At 33.5% G+C, this 16,070-nt stretch overlaps 1 protein-coding gene across 1 annotated transcript in view; it reads left to right on the top strand.

Moving 5' to 3' along the window:
* The window catches only part of STPG2 (sperm tail PG-rich repeat containing 2), a 560,246-nt gene that overhangs the window by 323,199 nt on the left and 220,977 nt on the right, over positions 1-16,070 (top strand). The gene's annotated exons all lie outside the window — the stretch shown is intronic.

Raw genomic sequence — 16,070 nt, 5'->3', positions numbered from 1 at the left:
CCATTTGAACCTTATAGTTTGATTTATTTTTCTGAACATAGTAATTAGCTTAAAAAGCAAAATTATTATTAAATTTTAAAAATGAACTATTTTGGTAAATGTTTAATAAATTTTAAAAAGGTTTTTTAGAAATTTAATATCCATGAATAAGGAGATAATATGGCTCTTCTCTACTCTACTCCCCCATCCTCCAACAATTAGGGAAGTACAAAGTACAAAGTACAAAGTACAAAGTACAAAGACTTCAACTTATATATTATGGCCCCAAACTTTCCATTCTAATCTTCTTCATTCTCCACACCCCTCCTTTGTATTCTTCTACTGTCATCTAATGATATTACACTACTCAATTTCTAAACCATGCCTTATGGTCTGCTATAAAGAAATTGCATATGCTATTTCCTTTACCTAGGAATAGTTGTACCTGTTTAACAAAATTCTACTCATTTTCTAGGCCTATTTCAAATGTCCTCTTTTATGAAATTATTCCTGATTCTACCAACCAGAGGAAATCTCTCTCTTTTAGAGTCCCATAGAATTGATAGTACTAATCTTATTCTATCTTACAGTATAGGCATATGTGCATTTGTCTCATTTCCCCTTTCCACTCTGCTGGTATTTCCTTGAGGTAAGACTTTGTTATTTTTCCTCTTTGTATTCTCTGTGGCACCAAGATGTTAAACGAATTGGATCTTATTGAACAGAAGATTTAAGATAATGAGCTTCTTCCTTTACTTCAGTTTCTACAGATTAGCTTTCCATAATATAAAATGAAAGATCAACTATTAATAGGTGATTCAAGTCTGAGTAGTTTGGAAACAAATGATCACATCTTTGGTTTATCATAGTCTTCCAGAATAATGATTTAAAATTTAGATTTGTTTGGTTGTGTAAATAAGATGAAGTCAATGTAAATGAGACAATGGTTAAGATGTAAACATTTATTGGATCTGAATGTATTTAATTTGATCTAAAAAATAACCACTTATGCAAATGCACAGTTCTAAGTATGGAGGATAAGAAATAACCTTTTGGCAACATAAAACTAAAAGAATAGTATTGTTCATAATGCAATCAAAATGTAGTTTTAGCTCTTGATTCTGTGTACTGCATACCTTAAAACAATACTTTTTTTTTTTTTTTTTCAGATAAAACAATACTTTTACCACACAAAAAAATAGGGTAGCTTTTCTTACTATCTCTATTTCAATTCATGCCTGAAACAAAAATCTACTTTAAAACAAATTGACTTTGGGACACCTTGGTTGCTCAGCAGTTGAGCGTCTGCTTTTGGCTCAGGGCATGGTCCCGGAGTCCTGGGATCGAGTCTTACATCGGGCTCCCTGCATGGAGCCTGCTTCTCCCTCTGCCCTCTCTATGTATCTGCCTCTCTCTATGGGTCTCTCTTGAATAAATAAATAAAATCTTAAAAAAAAAAACTTATCAGTCTTGTCTGGTTTCTTTAATATTTTTCCTTTTAACTAAATTCCTTCTCTGCCGTACTTCTTCGGAGGATTTACGATGTTAGAGGCAGCCTGGTTTTGAGTCTTCTATCTGTGTGCTAGTTCCAGTTCACCTCACCCACCTTGTTCAGTGTTTCAAGTTCCTGGTTATATAGGAGAGGAAAGGACTTCTTCCCCAACAGTCAAAGTTTTTAAAGTCACAGTATTATCACACAGAACATATCTAATATCAGTTTCTGACACATTTCTTTTACAAAATTAATACCAAAGTTCCAACTGAGTCACCCATCCAGGTAGCTTCACCAAAATAAAAGCAACTATACTGACACGAGTTATATTTCATCCTCCACCTTTGGAAAGTAACCGAAGTCATATATTCTTTCCCATCATCTACCAGCATCCATCAAATCTTCCTGTGACTCTTGATAGCAGGTGCTTTTTTCCCCAGAAATTAAAATCTCTTAGAAATGAGATGAGGTTTTTAAGATCTAAGGTCATACACTTTTTTCTCTTTCCTCAGTTGGGCCTAAGAATTCACCCTATCTCTGTCTCTTTTTTTTTTTTTTTTTTTTAAAAGGAAATTTATTTTTATTTTTATTTTTTTAATTAACTTTTATTGGTGTTTAATTTACCAACATACAGAAAAACACCCAGTGCTCATCCCGTCAAGTGTCCACCTCAGTGCCCGTCACCCATTCCCCTCCAACACCCGCCCTCCTCCCCTTCCACCACCCCTAGTTCGTTTCCCCGAGTTAGGAGTCTTTATGTTCTGTCTCCCTTCCTGATATTTCCCAACATTTCTTTTCCCTTCCTTTATATTCCCTTTCACTATTATTCATATTCCCCAAATGAATGAGAACATACACTGTTTGTCCTTCTCCGATTGACTTATTTCACTCAGCATAATACCCTCCAGTTCCATCCACGTTGAAGCAAATGGTGGGTATTTGTCGTTTCTAATTGCTGAGTAATATTCCATTGTATACATAAACCACATCTTCTTTATCCATTCATCTTTCGATGGACACCGAGGCTCCTTCTGTCTCTTTTTCTTGTCACACCACATATACCCTCAATGGATTTCTTGCATAAGTTCTCCAGGATAGATTTTTAGGGGTTAGGTATTTTTTCTTTGCTTGCTTATATTTTGGATTTTCTTCTGTAGCCTAACCTGACTGTAATCTTTCCATAGGGTCTACTGAGAGATTTGATCAGTTTGGTCAAACAGGTTGTACAACTCCAACTGAGCTTTTCTGTCATACAGCCCCCCACGACCCCCACTGCCCGACCCACCTCAGTTCTAGGTGGCTCCTTTAACACGTATGCTCAGAGTTTTTTCTTTTTAGATTTTTATTTATTTATTCATGAGAATACATAGAGAGGAGAGAGAGAGAGGCAGAGACACAGGCAGAGGGAGAAGCAGGATCCATGCAGGGAGCCTGACATGGGACTCGATCCCAGGTCTCCAGGATCACGCCCTGGACTGAAAGCAGTGCTAAACCACTGAGCCACCGGGGCTGCCCAGGTATGCTCAGATTTGAAAATGACTCTGTTTCCTGAGCCAAGTAAACCTTTCGCCTAGATTGGATCCTGAATTTTGCTCTGAGAAGATTATGAATAAATTATTCTGGCTATATGTGAGAAGAACTGAGTATATTGTCAAGATAATAGCAACTTAGAAGTTACTTCTACACATAGATTTCTTGAATCTAAAAGCAAATAATGTATACTTCCTATTAGGTGTTTTGTTTTTATTTTTTGCTTCCTATGAAATTTTAAAAATGCTAATTAAAGTTAAAAATATCATTGATATAATGGAAGGCCATTTTCAAAGCAATATTTATAAATAAATTAACTTCTTGACCTTGAAATAGCTCATTTTTCTCACTATTCACATTTGGTTTTGCTATACCATATAATAATAATTCTATTGTTCAAATTTCAGATAGACTACAGCTACTATCTTTCTAAGATTTCTTTCTTTTTTTTTGATTAGAGGATAGAGAGATTAAAAAGAATAAAAATAAATAAGTTTCTTGCAGCTGTGGCCCATTATAGAGGATACCATTCACTATTGATGGAATTCTTTGGTTCTTCAGATAACTCTGTGGTTATCTGAAGATACTATATGCTGAAACTGATGAAGTTATTGTCTGACTAGATAATACTATGCATTGCTAAAGATGACTGATTATGCAAACTGAGGAATGCAGTTCCATAATATCCAAAACCAAAGATGATATAAATGGCTTTTAAATGTGTGCTATTTAACTGTAATTTACTTTGAATTTTTAATGACAATAGAAGAAATGTCTTTACTGTAGTTTTGTCTCTACTTTAAATTTGTGCTTTTAATCAACACTATAGCGAAGATTTGAATTACAATTTCAGAATTAGTACATTGAAAATGACACTAGAAATTGGAGAACCAAGGTGACTTCATAGAAATTAAAATTTTTCTAAGTATATTTTGCAAACATTAGCTCTATAAGAACATTGTGGAAAAAGAGAAGTCATGAGCAAACATATGTGGAGGAAAATGCACACATTGTATTGATCTTATGTGTGAATTAGAATATTACAGGCTCCGTCATGACCTGCAATAAAGAAAACTGTTTTAACTTTGTTCAGTATAACTTTCTTCAAATTTATTTGACCAAGGAACACTTTCTATGTATAATAGGAAGTAAAATTCTGTGAAAACTTTAATTCTGCATAAAAAACCTGGGGGAATATTTCTCCAGTACTTAGAAAAGCAAGAGTTTCAATTCTTTGCAAGTCTGATAAAAGATACAATAGACATTGTCATCTTTGCCTGACTTTAGCCTATTCATTTAGCAAACATATCACTTTTTCACTGAAATACAATAAAACCTATGCTTGAAAATTAGTCATAGGCAATCATACATATAAAAGACATTTTATTTAGCTTTCTAAATGATTTATTAAGGAATGCAAATATTTAAAAGGGTAAATAGAAAGCTAATATAGAACCATGAGATAGACAACATCATTAATATGTCAGGCTATAAACAATACACATAGTATATGCCTAATGTATTTATCTATACAATTTTTCTTTTCAATGATATTTTGCTGTAGAAAACAAGGTATAGAGAACTATATATTTTTCATATGTATCTTTTCCTTCTGATGATGTGATGGATTTTAAATATAAAGACTCAGATATTTTAATCTGAAGCATAACTCCCTTCTTTTCAAAATTTTGTTTCTACCCTGAAAAGCATAAAGAAACAGAAGCCACAGAGATGTGTGTGTATGTGTATACACACGTGTATGTATAATACATGCACATGATAGCAAAGTCATATAGAAAACATTAGAGAAAAGCAAATAGATTTTTGACTCATTCTTTCCCTTTACCAGAGACAAACTTTTAGGTTTATAACCTTTATCAAGCTAAAGAATTTACTTGTTTACTTGTTCATTTATCTTTACTCTTAGATGACTAAGCAGCTTAAGACACAGTGTTGTGCCTGTCAACCTCTACTTTTTAAATTACTCAACGGTGAAACAAGTGAAATGCAAGGATTAATTTCCTTTCTGTGGTTCCAATTCCGTGACCTTTAGGCTTCCCAAACTAGAATATTCTTGTCATAAAAGTCATTTGGATTCTCTTTTTTACATTCCATTAGTTGTTTAAATTTTTCCACATTTTGATTAGTTTCATATTTATACCATAACTTTCTTATATAGTTATCTGGAACATGAAGTTATCTTTTAAAAAATTGGGTTAAAATACACATAGCATAAAATTTATCATTGTGATCATTTTTAAGTGTGCAATTCAGTGGTGTTAAGTGCATTTACACTGTTGTGCAGCCATCATCACCATCCATCCACACAACTCTTTTCATCTTGCAAAACTTAAAACTCCCTGAATTAAACAATAGCTTCCCCTCCAGCTCTTGGCAACCACCATTTTATTTCCTTATCTCTATGAATTTGACTACTGTAGGTACCTCATATAAGTGGAATCATACAAATTATCTTTCTTTCTCTTGTGCTGGTTATTATTTTAACCAAAGTGGCAATCACCCTGTTAGTTTTTTTTTAACCTGTGGCCCTCTTTGTTTTAACTCTGTTGGTCTCCTCTTTTTGTGTGCTTTGATTTTCCTATAAGACTGGTGTATATTAGTTCTGGACTTTCATTTTATTGAAATGGTGGCATGACTTTGTATTTCCAAACATCTTCAGTTTTCTCATACAATGCCTTATTTTGCTTCATTGTTTTCTAATATCCAGTAATAAAAATAAGTACAACTTCCAAAAGGAATAGAGTTGCTAGGAATTAACTAAGAAGACAATACCACTTCATATTCTAGATGGACTTTTTGAAGGAGTTGATAAACACACTAAAGTTTTTGTAAAAAATAAACAAAACAAGAAACCCAAAGAGAAAAATGGGCAAAGCATATGAAATTATTTTATAGTCTGTATTGATTAGTGCTTATTTTATTCTTCTCTAAAGAAATTCAACTTATTCCAGAAAGACTCATATTCCTTCTTCTTCAAACTCATTTATTTTTATGTTACTACCATAAGAGTATGAAAATGAATGTTAATGTTTTTAAACCTCAGGGAATAGTAATTATTGCAACAGAGCAAAAATAAACTCCCCTAAAAAGTCTGGCAATTATATGACAAAAACACAGGACTCTGACTTCAATGATAAAGTTCTCTTAAAAGGACTCATTGGAGTTACAATTACCAAATCATTTCAAAGGAAAGAATAAATGCATTTTACGAAACAAATTGGCATGGGAAATAATGTAGTATCAGGTTTCATCTAAGTGTACAACTCACTATTTCCCCTCGAGGCTTAAACAAATATTACATGAATGAGGGCTCTTGTAAAATGTTATGTTTTGAAATAGATTTCATTAATGGTTTCTAGTGATAATTTATTTCTCCCTTTATGCACAAGTCTCTTCTCATACTAATAATGGATAGCTTATTTGCATATAAATAGATTTCAGTATTTGCAGAAGCAGAGACCAAATATGTTTCTTTTTCTCCCTCTGGACATTGTTAAACAGATTTAAAAAAAAAAAAAAGAGGGGAAGGGGATATTGCAATAATTAGCAATGAGGAATTATAACAATTTTCTTGACCAAAAATTTTTGCAGGAACTTTATTTGGTGTTTTTATTGGTATACTTCATCTCAAAGGTTTAGACCTCTATTAAAATAATAAAAAAGAATCTGCACAACTTTCTCAGTGATGATTTTTGGTATAGCTATGGCTCAAACAAAAACAACAAAACAGCTTGATATTGGTTATTGAAATGTTTACTCTGGCCCTCTGGGTATCTTCTTCTAATTAGTTTTTACTGTTTCTGATGAGGGGGTATGTTCCATCCTAGATAAGGTAAATGCCACTTCTGTGACAATATTGCTTCATTAAATAAATCCTTTGTTTTTGAAACATAACAAGTTGCATGCTTATGATCTAGAGAGATTTTTTCCTTTCAGTTAAAAAAATGTACAGATGCTAATTTTTCAGTCATCATATGGTTAAAAGTACCAAGTCTTCAAAAAAAATCATTAGAGAACATATGTCCTTCCTAAATATAATAAGAAGGCCTTTTAAGCATGCTTTCATTACAGCTAACAGTAGACATTAGTGAGGAAAGAACAATTAAATCAGGGCTTTTAAAAGATATCCACTTGATATTCAGCTACTTGACTTTAAGTGTTTGAAATAGGATATTTTCCTGTATCATAGTACACTTAGTATTTTTAAGTAATTCCTTTAGGAAATTAAGATAACAGCTGCTTTCTGGTAGGTTCGTTATCTATTAATAAGTGTGTCTTTCTGACCAGCAGAGGTCACTCCGTGTAAAGTGAATAATGAGTTTAGCTTTCAAAGAAGACAGCAAACATGACCATTCTATTTGAGCAATCCTATTTTACTTGATTTCTGTTACTTGCATGAATACTCTTTTCATCCCATGTTATACATGCTTTTCTAGGTGAGTGAGGCAGTTCCTCCGGATACAAGACCTTTCCAAATATGAAGCCAAAACATTCTGAAAGAAATAGTAAAAATACTGTATTTAAATCTATGTATTTTTGAATATTATACAGATCTTTTCTACCAGTTAAAAAAACAAAGTAAGAGAGAACAAGTCCTTCAGAGAACATGACACATTGTATCCTGCCACAGAGAGGCAGCCTTCACCAAAAGATGGGACTCAGGACTCTTTGGTTTCTAGGAAAATAACATTATCTCTCGATTTTTTTAAAAGACATTGTTTATAATAGGTTTCGAAAGTAGCAGGATGTGGCATCCTTGACAGCCAGTGATGCGACAATATGGAGATTTGAAGGCAACTTGATTTTTAGAATTGTGATATTTTTGTTTTCCTTAAATGTATATGTACTTATTATAAATTTAAAAGTATAGGTATAAGATCAAAATTATATCCACTTATGGTATGCTAATGAATTGATCCATGAACAGAATACCTAAATTTATCATAAAGACCAATTTATTCCATCTTCTAGACCTTATTCACCTTTTAGAGAAATATCATATTCAGGTGAAAGCATAACATTCTCATTTAATTAAGATGATTTTTTTTTTGGCAAATTTGGTATTTTTGGAGAATACTGGAGATAGCTAAAGATTAGGAAGGCAGTGTGAAGTAGAAAAAGAGTTATTAAAATCATAGAGCCAGTCATAAATTCGATATTAACTCAGTTTCCTGTGAAATTAAATGGTTTTATTTTCCTTCCTTTGAGGGAGGATCCAAGGATTTTAAGTGGTTGAATGATGTGTCCTTACTCATTGTGTGGCTTTGAGGAACTTTTCCAGGCCATTTTATCCTCCTTCTATACAGGAGGAACCCAAAACTTAACAAGTTTTAGAGAATTTATGAAGGTCACATGGCTAGTGTCAGAAATCTTGAATTTAAATTTTGGTTTAAGATTTATTATGGGGGCACCTGGGTGGCTCAGTAGGTTAGGTATCCAAATCTTGGTTTTGGCTCTGGTCATGATCTCAGGTTCCTGGGATGGAGCACTGTGTTGGGCTCTGAGCTAGGTGTGGAGCCTGCTTAAGATTCTCTCTCCCTCCTTCACCTTTTTATTTGCCCTACCTCCTGCTCACACTCTCTTTTTCTCTGTCTCAAATAAATAAATAAATAAAATCTTTAATGTTTTATTCTGAAAAATGATACTCTAAAATAAAATAGAGATGTGAATATACTTCACAAAATTTCATCTTTCATGATCATGAAATAAGATCTGCGCATTTGGTTCAAAATTGAAATAATGTGACATGGCCATAACAGAATACTTAATTATGTTAAGAGACTTAAATAACAGAATTCATAACTAAGAGACTTAAGTCTCTTTCTTATCTTAACACTGCCAGTCTCCTACTAATCTCTCAAGCAATGGTTATTCTAAATGCATTTAAAAACATTTATGTGAATATCATCTAAATATAATTTTCACATTGTAAATAGAAATAGGACTTTAAGGTATCCATTTTTCCATAGACAATTTCTTGGGAAGAAAGTAAAATGAAGAGAAAATAATTAAAATGCTTAAGGTCACAGGAGTAGATTCTAGTTGACTCATTAACAGACTCTTTCCTTGATTTGACTTAGTTTAGCTCAATCGGCATTGACTGAAGCTCTACCATAAGCAAGCCCTGAGGCATAAGAGAGTCAGATATATTCTAAAGAAATAGTTTCATCTATAATTATAGAAGGTTATTTTTCTGTGGATAACTAATTCTTGAGAGAAAAAAGATTTAATGTTTAGATATATTTGCTAATTGCTACATATTAAATAGTGGTTTAGAGGACTAAAGCAGTAGGATTTGTTAAATTTTTGTTTTCTTGGTTCTTTCAGAGAATATGATTTATTATTTTGGCATGACTCCAAAGAATCTACAATCTGACGCTAATCTAGGTGATTCTGATGGCTATGATTCATGAACTATACTTTGGGAAAGATTAATTTAAAATATATGGTGCTGAATATGATCCTCTTTTTTAGTCTTGATATTTCAAGCCATTGTACAAGTTCTCCCAGAGGCCAGAGGAGAAAGAGGTCCAAAGCTATGGGAGGCCCTGTGTGTCATGGATATTAAAGCTAGTTGAGGAAACCACTTACTATTTGGAAATAAACACCATTGATATAAACAAATCCCACTGTTACTTGTCTTAGTTAAAATTAACTAGTGGTAGTTGATGAGAAGGCTTGCAAGGGAAGAATTTTGCTTAATTCTCATAGTAGTATGCTATTATTCCATGAAGGTATGGGAACAGAGTTAGAGAATATTTATATTACATGATCACAGGAGCAGAGTAAGCAGAGAACACTGGTAAGGTGAAGGAAAACATCTTATCTAGATTTAAATCTAAGTATAGATTTAAGTTTACTGAAAAGAAGCAAGAAGCTTTCTAAGATATTCAATGGTTAACATAATAGTTTTTGTTTAATCTCTGATGAATGTAAATAAAACATTTGCACATCAAAGCATGAAAACCATTTTACTTAATAAGATATGTTTGTTTTAAGGTACAGAAATTTATTCATTTAAATTGCAAATAAACATCTTAACCTTTGTTTAATTGGCTTGTCACTTAGGCTCTTTCAGAAAACTCTAAACTCTGGGAGTCTAGCTATATCATAGCAGAGCTATTCAAAGAAAGTTTCAAATCTAAACACTCTTAGAAATCTAACAATTTTTAGTAAGTTAAATGTTAAATAGTTACATTTTAAAGTGTTAAAAATTAGCCAAACAGGGCAGCCCGGGTGGCTCAGCAGTTTAGTGCTGCTTTCAGCCCAGGGCGTGATCCTGGAGACCAGGGAATGAGTCCCGTGTCAGGCTCCCTGCATGGAGCCTGCTTCTCCCTCTGCCTGTGTTTCTGCCTCTCTCTCTCTCTCTCTCTCTCTCTCTCTCGTGTGTCTCTCATGAGTAAATAAATAAAATCTTTAAAAAAAATTAGCCAGTTTTAAAAAAATCATTACTTATTTTCTATATCTTTCTTAAAAAATTTAGCTTGCTTAATATTAATCAAATGTTCAAAATGAATTTGATGTATATATATATTTAAGGAACTCCACATCACTTAATCTATGATATGATGTGTTTTACAAAGAATAGCATTATTATGATTTTTATATATAACATTCACAGAGGGACTACCTTACTAATTCAGCTTTAATTAAGGGTTAAAATAATGATAGTGATGTAAGAGGACTTGGAATATATGCTGAAACTTATGCTACTTTTTTGCTTAGGTAATTTTCTTTGCATTCTAGCTCCAAATGTTCAAATATGAACAGCAGGATGTAAAACCCAAATTTTGGTTAAGAAAGGAAAATTTGCTACTCTGCCAAGCCAGTTGTGAGGTATTTTATTTACCTTGAAAACAACTTCATATTTCATTATTTGATAATTTTGTTCATTTATCAATAAAAACAACTCATGTGTTACATATTTATATACCACCTACTCAAAGTGGTAGTAGGTGAAAGATGATCATTCTTCCTTCCTTTGGTTCCTAAATTCATACAGAAAGTGTATCATACCTACATTTACAAGAAAGTCTTTCAAATTTGTATGATGTACTTATCAGAGAGTGAAAATATCTTTTTTACAGGTCCGTTTAAAGACTTCATTTGATAGGGCTTATGGGTGCACATTTTTGTAAGAATTTCATAAGAATGTTTTAGAGGTACACTGGCTAAACATACACTGCTGTCTGAAGATATATTTCAGTGTTAGCCAAAGCTATCTGATTTTGTATTTATGTCATAACAGTGATGGCCCTACTCCTTAATGTTAGGAACACACGTTTTAACCGATGGATGATTTAGGTAGACTCCAATTGATGCAGTTCTCAGTCTACTTAGGTTGGAGTGCATTATAGTAGGCTATTTCTTAGGGACTGTGCTGGCAGTAATTCTTGGATAATTTATAGTACTTTTAAGATGTCATTCTTAAGTATTTAAGGTTTTATTTCTTAAAACATGTAATTCCCATCTTGTTTTTGAAAGATGTTAACAAGATGGTAAGACATACATGGAATTTTGGTTAAAAGTTTATTCATTATTGAAACATTTGTCTGTTTTTTCTCATCACCTATAAGCTTAATTTGATGGACAATAGCTGTTTGGTCATAATCTGAAGTGCCATTTCATCAAATCAAGTCTTAGAAGCAGAAGAAGAGCAGTAAAACTAAATGTGGCTTTGACATGATGATAATAGTTCCTTGTGTACTAATCTTTTGTCTTAGCTATTATTTCATTTGTAGCTGAATAATAAAATCAGCATGAGAAAATGTGTTCCATAAAAACCAAAGTCTCTAAATGACATTTTAAAGCCATGCAGTCCATTTTAATGACAATTTCCTCGATGCTTTTTAATTCTTAAAGACATGCTCACACGTGGGATATTTACTTTTCAGGAGTTTTCTTTCAGCTTAACATGAAAAAAAGAAAAGACTCGGTATTCATAAGCAAAACTGACTGCGTAACATAAATTTTACCTTGTTATGAAGAGAGCCATTTCTTAATCTGAGGTTTTGTAGCTTTATTTATAGAAGTAGTTATTTCTGAATCCACGCTAATGTACCAAAATGATTTTTATTTTAAATTACTCATTGTTCCTGTTCTCTCCCATTTTTACCCTAGAGCATTGGTTGACATTTCATAGTCAGTTGACAGACACAGGGCTGGAAAATGTGTAATTATAAGAATCACCTGCTCTTGAATTCCCATTCTCTAATAGTTGTGATTCAGGCAGACTTTTCGTAGGTGTTTGATTTGGAATGATAAATTTTCTTCTTCCATTACCTGTGATTAAAATGTGGCATTTGGTAAATAAATAGAAGATAATTTCTGCATAATCTATCTGTGAATCAGAGCTGGTAAAGCAGTATAAATCTTTGACTTGTATCATATAAGCAATGGCATATGTAATTGGAAATATATATATATATATTAATTTTTATTTATGTACTTATGATAGTCACAGAGAGAGAGAGAGAGAGAGAGAGGCAGAGACATAGGCAGAGGGAGAAGCAGGCTCCATGCACCGGGAGCCCGATATGGGATTCGATTCCGGGTCTCCAGGATCGCGCCCTGGGCCAAAGGCAGGCGCCAAACCGCTGCGCCACCCAGGGATCTCCCTGGAAATATATTTTAAGGAACATGTGGGTGGCTCAGCAGTTGAGCATCTGCCTTCGGCCCAGGGTGTGATCCTGGAGTCCTGGGATCGAGTTCTGCATCAGGCTTCCTGCATGGAGCCTGCTTCTCCCTCTGCTTATGTCTCTGCTTCTTTCTCTCTCTCTGTGTCTCTCATGAATAAATAAATAAAATCTTTTAAAAAAAGGAAATATATTTTAAGATCAAGTATAATAAATCATTTTTTTAATGTTCTGTAGCTTGAAGCAAACTACTAAAATGCAGTAAGATGTACATTGAGAGTTTTACTTTGCTTGATGCTCCTCAAAGAAATTCTAATAAAAGGAAATCCACTAAAACTATATTTGAATATTTTCTTTTCTTTTAATGAGTTATAACCATGAAGGTAAATATTTATCAGTTGCTATAGTATGATAGTAAGGACAGGGAATAGACCATATTTCATTTCATTGTTGAAAATGAAATTTACTGATACAACAGAGTTTGGCTAATAGTCTTACCTGTTGTGTTAACCATTATACATCTTTATGGTTAAAGCTGCAATTTTTAATTAATTGACTGTGGAATCATGCACCCAGTTCCTGATGATAAATTTCTCTTCTTTTCTGTGTGCTGCAGTAACTGTTACATTTTCCCATGTGTAGTTTAGTTTGTATATATCTATTTGTATAGGTATTATGTATGTATATGTACATTGTTTCTCTGCCCTATGAATAGAAATTATATTATTTCAAAGTCAGGAATGCAAGGTGGCATTTGCTACAACACTTTGTCTTTTGGTAGATAAAAACACTTGAGCTTCTGTCTTACTTAGTCCATTCTGACTATTATAACAAAAATACTGTAGACTGGGTAGTTTAAATAGTACAAGTTTATTTCTCACAGTTACTGGAGTCTGGGAAATTCAAAGTGATATTTGATTCCTAGTGAGGGCCTTCCTCCTAGCTTGCAGGTAGATATCTGCATACATAGGAGAGACAGAGGGAGAATGAAATTAATTCTCTTGTGTCTCTTTGGAAGGGCAGTAATCCCATCATGAGGGCTCCACTCTTGTGACCTAATTACCTTCTCTTCTTTTTCTTTTTAAAGATTTTACTTATTTATTTGAGAGAGAGAGAGAGAGCGCATGAGCAGAGGGGAGGGGTAGGGGGAGAAGCAGACTCCCAACTGAGCAAGGAGCCTTGTATGAGGCTATATCCCAGAATCCTGAGCCAAAGGCAGAGCCTCCCAGGTGCCCCCCTAAATACCTTCTGAAGGTCTCCATCACATTGGAGATTAGGGTTTTAACATAGGAATTAGAGGGGCCACAAACATTCAGTTCATAGCAGGTTCCTACAAAGCCTTTATAAAAAGGCTTTATAATTTTGGAAATCTATCCTATTGATGATATTGGAGGATAGGATATTGATGATTGATTGAGTTGAGTTAGAATGATTGAACTAGAGCCAAATGTCATCTTTCATTGTAAATTTTGAAGTGTCCAATGTTAATAAAGCTAAAGCCTTGAAATGTTTCATGTGAATTTATCAATTTTAAAATATTTTAGATTTGAAAACATCTGCAGGGATCTATTCTTGAAAGTTGTAATTTTTAAATGCATATGTACTAGTGAGATGGATGCATTATTTTGTATTCTATTAACATCTTTATATCTACTATTTCACTGTTTATGTCCATTGTCAGTATTCTGTGCTCATGTTGTTGCTTCCTCTCCTCACACTCTCTTTAATCCTCTAATTTAGTTTCATCCATCATCTCTCTTCCAGATGCTCCCTGGTTACCTGTATGTGAAGTCTCCTTTTGCAACATTTGATATAGTAGGCCTCTAATCACTCTCTGGAAATATAGGCTTGGCATGTGACAGATACTCAATAGTATTGGCTAACATATGAATAGAGACAAGAAAAAAACCTCTCCCTATTTTCTTTCTATGATGTTGTACTAGCCATATTCTGATCACTAGACTATTTCCTTCTTTGACTTTTCCCCTGCCTTCCTTTATGCAGAACCTCCAAGTTTCAGTCTTCAGTTACTCAGTTTTCCCTGTGCATGCTCTTTCACTTAGAAATACCTCAACTTTCACCTCTGTGTGAATAATTCCTTTCCTTTTCTTCAGGACATCTTTCTCATGTTTCAGTTATGTATCTCAAGTTGTCCTCTGAACATTTCTTTTTGGATATCCTGCCGTATTTTCAGTCCTAACAGGTTCAAAACAAACACACGATGTTCCTCTTCAGTGGTTTCTCTTTTGTGCTTTCTTATTTTTGTCACAGTATTGCCTTTTTATTGGCCATTACTCATTTTTAACTTCTTCCAGTCACTATACATATTAAATATTTATTGCATCTCTTAGATAATATTCTGAGTTGTTCTTCCTTTCCCTTACCGATGTTAGTAAACCACTTATTAGTGTCCTTAAAACAAACCATCAAGTCATCCCACCCTATAAAAGTACTACCAAAGTTTATTTCATAAACTACCTCTTTCTCATGAATCTCCTTTGGTCTAAAACCCAAGAGCTACCCACTGCCTGTGGAAGTAGCTTCCAAAAGCTTTTTTAAAATAAATAAATTATTTATTTTTTTAAAGATTTATTTATTTATTTTAGAAAGAGAGTGCATGCATGCAAGAGTAGAGAAAGGGGCAGAGGGAGAAAATCTCAAGCAGATACCTGCTGCTGCTGCTGGACTCCATTCCAGGCCTCATGAGATTATGACCTGAGCCAAAACAAAAAGTGGGATGCTTAACCAACTGAGCCACCTGGTGCCCCTCAAAATGCTTTAAAAAATTAATTAGACAATTTTAGTTTAAAAAGTATGTAGGATCCAAAGAAGAGTAAATCCAGAGCTATTTTGAATGAAAATAATTCAGGCTTCTACTTGTGCTTTACCTATACATTGTTTCCTGGGCACTAATGTCGAATTCTGAGGGTACTTTAGAGTACAATTTGAAACCTATTGGCTCTAGTACAAAATCGTTATTTGGGATTAGGCCCTATTCCATTCAGCCAGTTTGTTCATTATATCCAATTGTTCCATGTGAATTCTATCTTTGTACCTCGGCTTCTATCATGTATAGTGCCCAGAATGCTGTTAAATAACTTTTTTTTGTTTCTTTAAGTCTTATTCATATTTCCAAATGTATTTTCTATACTGCATCTTTGCTGAACACATGAATGCATTTTTAGGAAATAAAAGAATTGGGTATCTTTTTCACTATGTATGTATCTTGAGGGGGTACTATTTTCTTTTCTGAGAAAATACTTTTGTATTACATTTAATTATTAGATGAACAAATATCACTTTTTTGTGTGCTTATTGTATTTCAAAGCCCTAACCTGGATGGTTTTAAGCATTCAAAAAGAATGAGTCCAAGATTGTTTGATGCTACAATTATACATTAGGAGCACATATCT

The sequence above is a fragment of the Vulpes lagopus genome, chromosome 6, assembly GCF_018345385.1.
Source record: "Vulpes lagopus strain Blue_001 chromosome 6, ASM1834538v1, whole genome shotgun sequence".
NCBI classification, from domain to species: Eukaryota; Metazoa; Chordata; class Mammalia; order Carnivora; family Canidae; genus Vulpes; species Vulpes lagopus.
This window is presented reverse-complemented; position numbering and strand designations above follow the sequence as displayed.